Here is a 12,642-nt window from a genome sequence, read left to right as displayed (position 1 = left end):
CATTGATAAGATATACATAGTATAATGCAGAAAAGTTTGGAATTTAAATTTGAAATGAAACAGAATTGTTCTTATAAGGTATAATCTCAGGAAGCTAACAAGAAATATTATAATTTAATGAGTTGCTTATATAATCAGGAATAAACATTGTTCAGCATTGGAAGAGAAATACAATCCTGATAATATCTGACTGGGAACTTAAACTTGGAGGAACTTCTGAGGAATATGGCAGATTGAAGATAGCTCCACAAAAGGCAGTCACCGTTTGCGGCCACAAATATCAGCTCCTTCAACCCTCTCTGAATAAACAGGACACAAGCTTTCCCAAGCAGTTCTCCTTACAGCTGCTCCTTGTTAGGAGACCTGAAGGCAGTAGTCTTCAGAAGATAGAGATGAGGGAATTCACCACAGTGGCTTCAGCTTCGAACAGGCCTTTTTCAAGGACATTAAATTCACACTTCACTCCCTAACCACTTTTGGAAATTGCCTATTAACTGCTTCCAGAAAGTTAAACACCTTCAAAATGACAAAAGTGTAAACTCCTGCCAAGTGCCTTCAGTTCTTAACATAAAAAACTGAAGATGTATCTTTATAATTTTTAAGGATTTAAAATAAACAGTAAAAAACAACGAGGTTTTGGCTAAAGAAAGTTTTAAATTGGTTAGGGGCTCAGAGAAGTTGAACTATTGGATTTCGAGTGTTATGACTTTGATATTGGAGACCTAACAAGACAAGTAACTTGTAATTGTGTTCAGAGAAGTCTTTCAGGAACTGGACTGGATCAATTATGTCAGCTATGTTGTATCTTCTTGGGAACAGTCTGTTTCCAGAGGAAGTTAAAGAAAAATATGCAACAAAATCAACATGAATGAGAATGTCAATAAGAATTTGCCATCAGCTATAAAGAAAAAAAATGGATGAGACTTTAAAAATTAAGAAGGAAATTTAAAAAACAAAACTTGACAATCCCAGAGAGCAGTTGGAACAATTTGTTTTTGATGGATTTACAAAAGAAGCTGTTTAAAACATTGAAGACAAGAATCAATAACCATAGGAATAGATTAAGAGGCAGATTGTTTTGTGTAAAAAGAAGGACTATGTCAGTTTATTTGACCAGGGTTAAAATGGGACATGTTGCTATTTTAGACTTTTCTTTTTGGTATTTCTGATCTGGACAGGAAAAGTGTGTATTGGATTTGCTTACATTTAATATGATGTTAAATGTATCCTAAATGAACAGTCTTTAAAACTGGCATTGTTTTTTTAGTTAACATAAAGAGGTTTTGTGAATATGCTCTTTTTAAAATTCTCCCTCTTTGTTATGCTTAATTTTAGTCTCTGCTTATTGTAGAATATTGATATTTGCCAAATATGGTTTTCTTCACTGTTAAGAGTCAAGATGTAACAAGTTTGTCTGAATTGGATATGTTGCTATTTGGGGTGGTTCTTTTTGAAATTGTTGTTATTTAGAATAAAAAAAATATTTATTTGGTTTGTTTACAGTTAATATGGTATTTAAACTTTTTTCCCTACAGTTATTCTAGAAGCTAGAGATATTTATGAGCTTGTTTTTAAAAAAAGAAAAGGAGAAATGGTCCCTCTTTGTTCTGTTAAATGTTAGTTATTTGTTTATACTAGGATAAACGTTATGCCTTTTAAATGTGTTGTTTATAGCTAAGAATTGTGATGTGGAATGTTGAGTTTTATAAATGTTAATTAGTGTTATTATTTTAGACTCTGGATTTTTTTTTAAATTTTGCTGATACCTGAATTGAAGAAAAAGTTACTTATTGGATTTGCCTGTAGTTAAGAGATAAGTTATGGAATCACTTGGAAAACCTAGAGCCAAAAAATATAATTAGATATCATCAGCACTTCAATAATATCAAACCCCAAATTGGCAGATGACCTCACCTAGCAGTTACATGTAGATACTGAAAAGTAGGGGAGAGAGACTAGAAACTTACAGCACCCCACAAAATATGGACTTAGAAAATGATCTTTCCCTGCCAATCAACACCAACTGCAACCAGTTCTGGAGAAAGGAGAACCATTTTAATATGCGTCCAATTCACAACCCAAGTAGCCAGTGTAGAAACCGTGATCAACAGTATCAAAAGACACCAAGAGATCAAAGAATATAAAGATGGATGCACCACTGCTGACCCAGCTCCACCATAGGTGATCAACAAGTGTAACCAAAGCTGTCTCAAAACTAAATTCTGGTCAGAAACATGACTAAAATAGGTCTAGGTACGCCAGGGATAGCATCAGCTGCCGACCAAGTACTTTTTTTAACAACCAGAAATGGGAGATTGAAGACTGCTTGATCAATATCAGAGAGGCCCCTAAGGAGGAAATGCATTTTCCAAGCCTTTTCAGCTTTTAACTATAAACCACAACCTGTATTTAAGCACTGATGGCTAATGGCAATCTGCTCTGAGAAGATGTGGGAGTAATCTACAGCGAAAGTACGTATTAGAAAGCAAAATACAAATACAAGAAATGAACTTGGATAGGAAATAAGTTAGAAAATACAACACATAAACACATAGAGAACACTGCTACGAGAACCAGCTGGGTGACCTTGGGCTAGCCACTTTCCCTCAACCCAACCCACCTCACAGGGTTGTTGTTGTGGGGAAAATAGAAGGAGGAAGATATGTTGGAGACCTTTGCCACTTTGAGTTATTTGTAAAACAAACAACAATAAAGGCAATATACAAATTAATGAAATAAACAACCAACACAAAATATCTGTGGCAGTGGAATATACAGTAATTGCTGACTTGAAAACCATGAGGTGTCAGAAACTGTTCTTCTCAGAAGACAGCGCTTTATACAATGCTGGAAGCTGCTAGTGATTCATTTAGCAAAATCATTCTCCTTTTTTTAATGCGAGCTGTTATGTATAAAATTTGAATATACAGTGGGGCAAAAAAGTATTTAGTCAACTACTAATTGTGCAAGTTCTCCCACTTAAAAAGATGAGAGAGGCCTGTAATTGGCATCATAGGTAGACCTCAACTATATGAGACAAAATATATAAAAAAAGACCAAACAATCACATTGGCTGATTTGGAAAGAATTTATTTGTAAATTATGGTGGAAAATAAGTATTTGGTCACCTACAAACAAGCAAGATTTCTGGCTCTCACAGACCTGTACCTTCTTCTTTAGGAGGCTCCTCTGTCCTGCACTCATTACCTGTATCAATGGCAACTGTTTGAACTTGTTATCAGTATAAAAGACACCTGTCCACAACCTCAAACAGTCACACTCCAAACTCCACTATGGTGAAGACCAAAGAGCTGTCAAAGGACACCAGAAACAAAATTGTAGACCTGCACCAGGCTGGGAAGACTGAATCTGCAATAGGCAAGCAGCTTGGTGTGAACAAATCAACTGTGGGAGCAATAATTAGAAAATGGAAGACATACAAGACCACTGATAATCTCCCTCGATCTGGGGCTCCACGCAAGATCTCACCCCGTGGGCTCAAAATGATCCCAAGAACGGTGAGCAAAAATCCCAGGATCACACGGGGGGACCTAGTGAATGACCTGCAGAGAGCTGGGACCAATGTAACAAAGGCTACCATCAGTAACACACTACGCCGCCAGGGACTCAGATCCTGCAGTGCCAGACGTGTCCCTCTGCTTAAGCCAGTCTATGTCCAGGCCCATCTGAAGTTTGCTAGAGAGCATTTGGATGATCCAGAAGAGGATTGGGAGAATGTCATATGATCAGATGAAACTAAAATAGAACTGTTTGGTAGAAACACAACTCGTCATGTTTGGAGGAGAGAGAATGCTGAGTTGCATCCAAAGAACACCATACCTACTGTGAAGCATGGGAGTGGCAACATCATGCTTTGGGGCTGTTTCTCTGCAAAGGGACCAGGACAGGATCCGTGTACAGGACAGAATGAATGGGGCCATGTATCATGAGATTTTGAGTGCAAACCTCCTTCCATCAGCAAGGGCATTGAAGATGAAACGTGGCTGGGTCTTTCAACATGACAATGATTCCAAACATACCGCCCGGGCAACGAAGGAGTGGCTTCGTAAGAAGCATTTCAAGGTCCTGGAGTGGCCTAGCCAGTCTCCAGATCTCAACCCCATAGAAAACCTTTGGAGGGAGTTGAAAGTCCGTGTTGCCCAGCGACAGCCCCAAAACATCACTGCTCTAGAGGAGATCTGCATGGAGGAATGGGCCAACATACCAGCAACAGTGTGTGCCAACCTTGTGAAGACTTACAGAAAACGTTTGACCTCTGTCATTGCCAACAAAGGATATATAACGAAATATTGAGATGAACTTTTGATATTGACCAAATACTTATTTTCCACAATAATTTACAAATAAATTATTTCCAAATCAGCCAATGTGATAGTTTGGTTTTTTTTTTTGTCTCTCATGGTTGAGGTCTACCTATGATGCCAATTACAGGCCTCTCTCATCTTTTTAAGTGGGAGAACTTGCACAATTGGTCGCTGACTAAATACTTTTTTGCCCCACTGTATATAGTTGTGTTAAGCCCTGCTAACCTTTACCATTAAGTGATTTCCGATTTGTCCATTGGGTCATTTTTCGTCCTCCGGAGTCTTCAGGGAAACCTCCGGAAGGCCCCTGAAGGCTCCAGAGGGCTTAAAGCGGCCCTACAAGCAAACCGGAAGTCCGTTCCCAAACTTCCGGTTTGCCTGTAGGGCCAGTTTTTTGAGCTCCGGAGGCTTCAAAGAAGTTCCTGAGGGCTGTTTTCGCCCTCCCCAGGCTCCTATAAAGCCTCTGGAGCCTGGGGAGGGCGAAAAATGGCTTTAAAAAAGGCTGAAAGCGCACTGGCCAGCTGACAGGGCAACACCATTATAACAAGCTATACACTCTATAAAAGGGATACATAACCCAGGAGTAAATTTCATAAAGGCTCAAACTAACATTTGATCAAAAATACACAGGGAAACTCAGCAAGGAAATGAATACAAATTGCAGAATTGATTTGAAGTAGAAGATAAAGGTTCCACAACGAAAGAGAAATAGCAATATTCAGCAAGAACACATCAGTAAAAGCAAGCAGAAACTAACAGCAAATGCATCTTTCCTGGATAAAATAAAACACATTCAGAGCAGGATAAGTACAACATGACTGAAGAACAGCCATAAAGTTAATAACAAAAATTAACTCTATCAATTAGGCATGGGGAAAACATTAATTAACAAATTAAATACATTTATTGCTTTTTCAAACCTATGTGCTGCACCAGGATACGTAGGAACACAATAACAATCCTAGCAAGCAAATGTTTTTCTTTCGGTCTTGTCCATCAAAACATACCCTGAAACAAAGTACTTACTCTAGCTCCATGGGTATAGAAATCTATTTCCCACAATGCACTGAGCCTTGGAGGCACAGCAGTTAAGAGTGCAGTACTGCAGGCTACTACTGCTGACTTCCGGCTGCCTGCAATTTGGAAGTTTGAAACTCACCAGGCTCAAGGTTGACTCAGCCTTCCCTCCTTCCGGGGTGGGTAAAATGGGGACCCAGATTGTTGGGGGCAATAGGCTGACTCTGTAAACCACTTAGCGAGGGCTGTAAAGCACAATGAAGTGGAAGTGCTATTGCTATCATTCTGCATCATTTCAGACCAAACATACTCACTGAACAGCAATAGTAGACCCCAATTTGTCATTTTTGGGTAGTTCCAATAAAACAAGGGAGAAATGGAAGGTGGCTTAGGATGCCTGTTGTAGCAAAAGTGCCTAGTTTTTTTTTTCCTCATGAAATTTATTGCATCAAAGAAAATAATTTAAAGGTAATTTTTGCTCTTTGGGAAGAGAACTGGCAACTAGATACAAAAAAGAGGCATGGTGGGTTTCAGGACTGAAAATAAACAAGATATTTGGGACCGATCCTGTACAAAGCTGGGGCTTTGCTGGTTAAAATCTGTTGAAGGAAGGCAGACTATCAAAAAAAAAATATTACTAAGAGCAAATGGCCAAAGCTAATATAAATAGCTGGTCCCAGAAATCGGAAGTCCTCATGACTCATTTCAGTTAGATTTAGAAGAAATCTATTACAGAAAAAGAAGAAAAAATCTTGTTAGATACAGACCATTCCTTATAATTCAAGTTTTTTCCTCCCCTTGGCATATCTGCTTAAAGGTCAACTCATATCAGGAATGTATTTGTTTGATATTCAGACTTTTCAGTCTTTAAAATGTGCTTTGCTTTCAGAGCAAATGTTCAACTAATTGGAAAACACGTGAAATAGAAATTGGATTTAACTGTCACCCTGCTCTCTTTCCTCATGAACTCTGCCTAATTTTTCACTACCTCAACTCACCTAAGAAACGGAACAAGCAGAGAAATGCAAGGCCTTGAAAATGTATAAATAGGATCAATCAATTACAGGAGCCCCTTAAAATTCAGGCAGATTGAAAATGGCCTGCAGAGGAATCGGTCATGGCTCGTAAGTGACAATTTTCAAATTCTCACCTAGTTCTCAAACACCACAGCGTGATGTTCAATGCTTCAGGACAAATGCAGGTTTTTTTTTAAATGGTATCACTTCTTCTCATTGGGTTAAAGGATAAAAACCTGTCTATTTTGCTTTTCTGAGTATAGTACTTAAATTCTTTTCAATAGCCTCCTACAACAAGGAAGGGATATTTGCCCAGAACTGTACCTGTAATTCTAATGATTAGTATTTGTTCTGATACCTGCAAGACTCAAGACTTGTCAGAGCAGAGGAAGAACCCTCTACTTTGCTGTCACCTTTCTTTAGTTCCATTTTGGGCATTTTTTTTCTCTGCCCCTCCCCCCCTTTTTTTTTTACATTTTTAGAAATTTCTTTTCCAAACTCATTATTCTCTAGAAATGTCTTTTGACTGCCATGTTGTTATCTCAAAAAACAAAACAAGGACAGGGGTGGATTATTTCCTAGGCATGCCGGTTCAGAATAATCATTTTTGGGAACTCTCCTAGCAGTGACAGTGATGAACTCTGAAGGCTTTTCTGCATCTTCATCTGCCAGTCAGCAGAGAATTCCAATTGGGAAATAATTGGCAGCTTCCTGTATGGAGTGGAATTGGAGTGGGGCAAATTAAAGTGCCTGCCAGAGTTTGAGCATTATTGAACCCGGCCAAAGGATGATATTTTTAACAATTTGGATATCCTAGGGAACAGGATTAATAATGAAGTAAGTGTCATCTCTAATCATATTTGATTAGATGCAGACTTTAACTTAAGTCCTAGTTGTGTCCCTGGCAGAAATGGCTTTCATACTAGAATTCTCCAATTAAATTAATATAAAAGCACAATGCAGTGATATTTCATTTCCAATTCCCACATGCCTATTTCATGGCAAAGGAACATTTTGAAAACCACATTGGACATTCTCCGACATAATATGGATAGAACTTATGAAATGTTTTTTTTTTTTCAAATTTGCCTCTAAAGTATCTAGAAATCCCTTAGGAAATTATCATTTAAATATGCTTCAGATAATCACATAAAATAATGAGAGAAGGCATGCATGATCTTCCTTCCAGTTTTGTGACTATGGAATCCAATTAAAAACATATATTAAAAATGACCAACAGTCTCCAAGATTATCATGAAGAATTTCAGTAGTTTTAGAAGAGATCTTCTACAGGTTTCATGTGCAGATGCTAACATTTCAAGTGAAAACTTCAAATTTCATGATATTTGGGCTATTTTAAAATTACTACTACTACTATTATTATTTTGATAGTAAAATAATAAATCACCTGCAGTTACACATTAGAAATCATCTATCCTTTATCATCTGCATTATCTTCTATCATCATCTGCATGTACCTTGGACATTTATCTCTCTAACACCTTTCACATACAATTTTATTAAACAATATGCAAATGATTATTTCCATTTATTACAAATTCATTCTAACATGTCTCAAGGTCTGCATTTTAAGACTACCATGAACAAGTAATATTCTGGATCGTCTTCTCATGTGCAAACAATCTTTATTACAATACCAAACTGAAAATCCCTTTTGAATGTTCTTCTTTTCCCTTTATTTCATTTTGACATTATAAGAGCCTAGAGCTATAGGTCATCCATCCAAATCCAAAGTGAATGTAATTTACTTCCATAGACATGCCAGTTATGTTCATATAAACACACATACACCAATCACATGTTGGTTAGCAATCTCAATGGAACATGTCGTTAGCTAGTTCGCATCCTTAGTAGCTGCTTTTGCAATTAAAATGTAGAAATGATATTCAACACACTGTTTTTTAAGAATGGTTCCTTTAAAAAATGAAATATTAAACTAAATACATCATGACGATAAACATCTCTGGTTTAATATACCAATTGGCCATGGGCAAGCTAACATTATGTCAGTCTGGATCCCATTTTATCCTTGGTTCCTTTGTGCACAGTCTAGAATAAATAATACTGTCTAAATTTAGAGGCTTTTGGTGAAATTCTTTAAAGACTTTTGGTGTTAGTAAGTGATGGACAAGCTCTCCCCTCACAACTCCAAGCGGTCCATGGCTCTCTCTTCAAAACGGAAACAAGCTCAGATGATCCTTTCAAGCAGCCTTAAATTCAGTTTGTAAAGCAAGCTGGAGAAGAATTCTGGCCTTAAAGCTTATTGAAGCAATTAAATTTTCTAACCCCCCAAAGTTCTTTAAACCTTCCAAGAATTTCAGTCTGAAGTTGTATCTCTGTCCACCTTGTAATATTTTACTGCATAGCTATCTAGCTATTCTTTTTTATGCCAAAGATTTTATTATTCATTTTTACAAGACAGCCTTTATTTTTAGAAGAAAGCTCAAAGGCAGACACATGTTCCCTCCTTCCCCATATAAATAGAAGCTGACTTCTTGATTTATTACTAGTCTATATAAAATAATCTAAATTGAGCTAATTCACCTTTTATATGCACTGGAAATTGGAGAGCGCGGTTTTATCGAGCCACCTTCTCCAGTGAGTAGCTAAAAGAACACAGATTTATTTACCTCCTTGCCGGCATATCTGGCATGCAGAATAGAAGGCAGACAAAATATTGGTGAAACCTTAGCAGGTGATATTACAAAAATGTTGGATTGTAGAATGCATTATTCTGATGATTACTTCAGTTGAGGATACAACAATATCTCTGCCAAAAGGTAATAGTTAAAGATAGCACTGAAAATAGTGAAACTATTTCAAATTTTGGTCTTGGAATTTCTTATATGGACAGTATGCAATATGCATTATCTAGATATGCACTGTGTATGAATGATTGGATTATTATCAAAGACATCTCAGAGAAAAGCAGGAAAGTAATATTTAGCACAAATGGAGTATGATAAAGGAAGAAATCAGGATGAGGGAAATGGTCTTGGAATTTATTAGAAGCTTTGTTTGAAATACCGTTCAAAATATCCATTGTAAATGTGGCAAATATTTTATTCAGCATAATAGAATTGCTGCTTTGAAAAACTTATACAATTAGAGCCATATAGACTTCTATAGAAAATGACACATTCATTACTTCCATTGAATCTAATGCTCATATATAGCTTTAAAAACTTAAAGAATTTTATATTGTGAAGTAATTGCTACTTTTATGTGGAATTTTACAGTCCTAGATTATAAAAAGAACAAACAAATGGGTGGGAAAAACAGGTAATAGGACTATTTGGGTATTTTTGGCACCAGTGTATGTGCGTGGGAGGGGGAAGCAACTGATATGTTAAAGAAAGAGAAAAAGGATTATCTTCTGCAATGGATCCCACTAAAAAATTAGAACAGAATATCTTTCTATTCACAGCATGCACTCTTACAATTAAGCTATTTGGTTTGGCACTAAAATAAAAACAGCATGGTCAGCAGAAGATTCTGCTATTCTTAGATTTCCCAAACCAAAATAAAAATCTTTAACAAATGACAGGAGATTAATAAAAAGCAACTGCAGTAGCCAACAGCAGTATATATTTGCAAAAGAATCAAATGCTGGCAGCAGAGGGCACCAAATTCCTTTTATTATTGAATAGTGTAACCCAATCATAACAGTTTGAACTCTATGTAAAATTTCTTGCCCATCATCGGAACCTATTCAGCAAGCATAAATAATATAGAAAAATCAAGTTTCCCAGTAAATGTTATTCATTTAGCAAGGAAATTTTAAAAACTGCCAAGTGAGAGAGTGAGAGAGTGAATGAGCAACTTGGTCTAGTGGTGAAGTTATCAGGCTAGAAGGAAGAAGATTGTGAGTTTTAGTCTCATCCTAGGCATGAAAGTTGGCTGGGTAACTGGGCCAATCGTCAAGAAGCTGTGAGTTCTAGTCCCACTTTAGGCATGAAAGCCAGTTGGGTGACTTTAGCCCACTAACATTCTCTCAGCCCAAGCTAACTCACAAGGTTGCTGTGGGGAAAATAAGAGGAGGAGGAAGGAATGTTATGTATGGCTTCCATCCTGAGTTACAGTATTTATAAAAAATAATAAAGGTGGAATATAAACAAATAAATGAACAAATAAATAAAATAAATTACAACATAATATGTGGTTAAGGTACTGAATCAAAATCTTGGACACTCCAGCTTCTAATCACTTTTAGGCAAGAAAACTGTATGGTGAGTGACAGACCAGCCTACCACACAGAATTGTCATTATAGGAAAATGCTTAGTTTGGGAGGCCCCAAAGCCTATTGCTTTGAAATTTATTATATTTCAAACTTTCAGAAACAGAAACAATAATAATAATAATATAGAACGTTTTTTAATTCCAGAAACAGGAAAAAAAAATAAACTCTTATCAGCTAACAATTGAGCCAGTTACTATTGACCAGATCCTCATGTCTTCTGAAGAATAGGCAGATTATAAAGCAAGCAAGCAAAAAATATATCCATAAATAATCTCCCTATGCGAGAACTCTGTGGGAAGGGAAGCTTCTGCTTTCATTTGCACATTCAAAATTTCATATTTGCATATTCAAAATACCCATGGAGTTCAGTTTTGAACAAGATCGGCTTGGTGGTGGTGGGGAATCTTTACATATGCAATGTAGTTGTATTCATGTATGCTTGCAAAGAAAGTTTGCTGGATTAAGTACCAGTGACACCAGCCATAGCAAGTCACAATGATGCAAAAATGACCTATGTGTCATAAATCAAATCCCATCCTTAAATGCCTGAATCACAACACAACACAATTGGTTGTAATAATTGTATCCAAACATGTATTTTGTCATTCCCCCCCCCCAGATATCCTTATTCAGATGGCCTTAAACCAAAAACTGAACATACAGTTGCAAGAAAAAGTATGTGAACCCCTTGAGATTACATGGAGTTTTGCATGAATTGCTCATAAAATGTACTCTGAACTTCATCTAAGTCACAACAATAGAAAAACACAGTCTGCTGAAAACAATACTACACAAACATTAGATGTTGCCATGGTTTAATTGAACAAAACATGTAAATATTCACAGTACAGGGAGGAAAAAGTATGTGAGCCCCTAGCCTAATGACTTCTCCAAGAGCTAATTGGAGCCAGGAGTGAGCCAACCTTGACTCCAATCAGTGTGATGATATTGGATGTGTTGCTGACAGCTGTCCTGCCCTTTAAATAAAACACACCTGTTTTGGGTTTACTGGTTTCAAGAAGCACTGTCTGATGTGAACCATGCCTCGCAGAAAAGAGTTCTCAGAAGACCTACGATCAAGAATTGTTGACTTGCATGAAGCTGGAAAGGGTTACAAAAGTATCTCCAAAAGCCTTGATGTTCATGTGTCCACGGTAAGACAGACTGTCTACAAATGGAGAAAGTTTAACACTGTTGCTACTCTCCCTAGGCGTGGTCGTCCTGTAAAAATGACTGCAAGAGCACAGCGCAGAATGCTTCATGAGGTAAAGAAGAATCTTAGAGTGTCAGCTAATGACCTACAGAAATCTCTGGCACATGCTAACATTTTTGTTGACACATCTACAATAAGGAAAACATTAAACAAGAATGGAGTACATGGGAGGACGCCACGGAGGAAGCCATTGCTGTCCCCCCAAAAAATTGCAGCATGTTTGAAGTTTGCAAAAGAGCACCTGGATGTTCCACAAGTACTACTGGCAAAATATACTGTGGACAGATGAAACCAAAATTGACTTGTTTGGGAAAAACACACAACACTATGTGTGGAGAAAAAAAGGCACAGCACACCAACATCAAAACCTCAACCCCACTGTAAAACATGGCGAAGGGAGCATCATGGTTTGGGGCTGATTTGCTGCCTCAGGGCCTGGACGGATTGTTGTCATTGATGGGAAAATGAATTCCAGAGTTCATCAAGACATTTTGCAGGAAAACGTATGACCATCTGTCCGCCAACTGAAGCTCTGCAGAGGATGGGTGATGCAACAGGACAATGACCCAAAGCATACAAGTAATTCAACACAAAAATGGCTTCAACAGCACCGAATATGCCTTCTGGAGTGGCCCAGTCAGAGTCCTGACCTCAACCCGATTGAAATGCTGTGGCATGACCTTAAGAGAGCGATTCACACCAGACATCCCAATAATATTGCTACACTGAACCAGTTTTGTGAAGAGGAGTGGTCCAAAATTACTCCAGATCGTTGTGCAGGACTGATCTGCAACTACAGGAAACGTTTG

This window comes from Natrix helvetica, assembly GCF_964273705.1.
Source record: "Natrix helvetica genome assembly, chromosome: 2".
NCBI classification, from domain to species: Eukaryota; Metazoa; Chordata; class Lepidosauria; order Squamata; family Natricidae; genus Natrix; species Natrix helvetica.
This window is presented reverse-complemented; position numbering follows the sequence as displayed.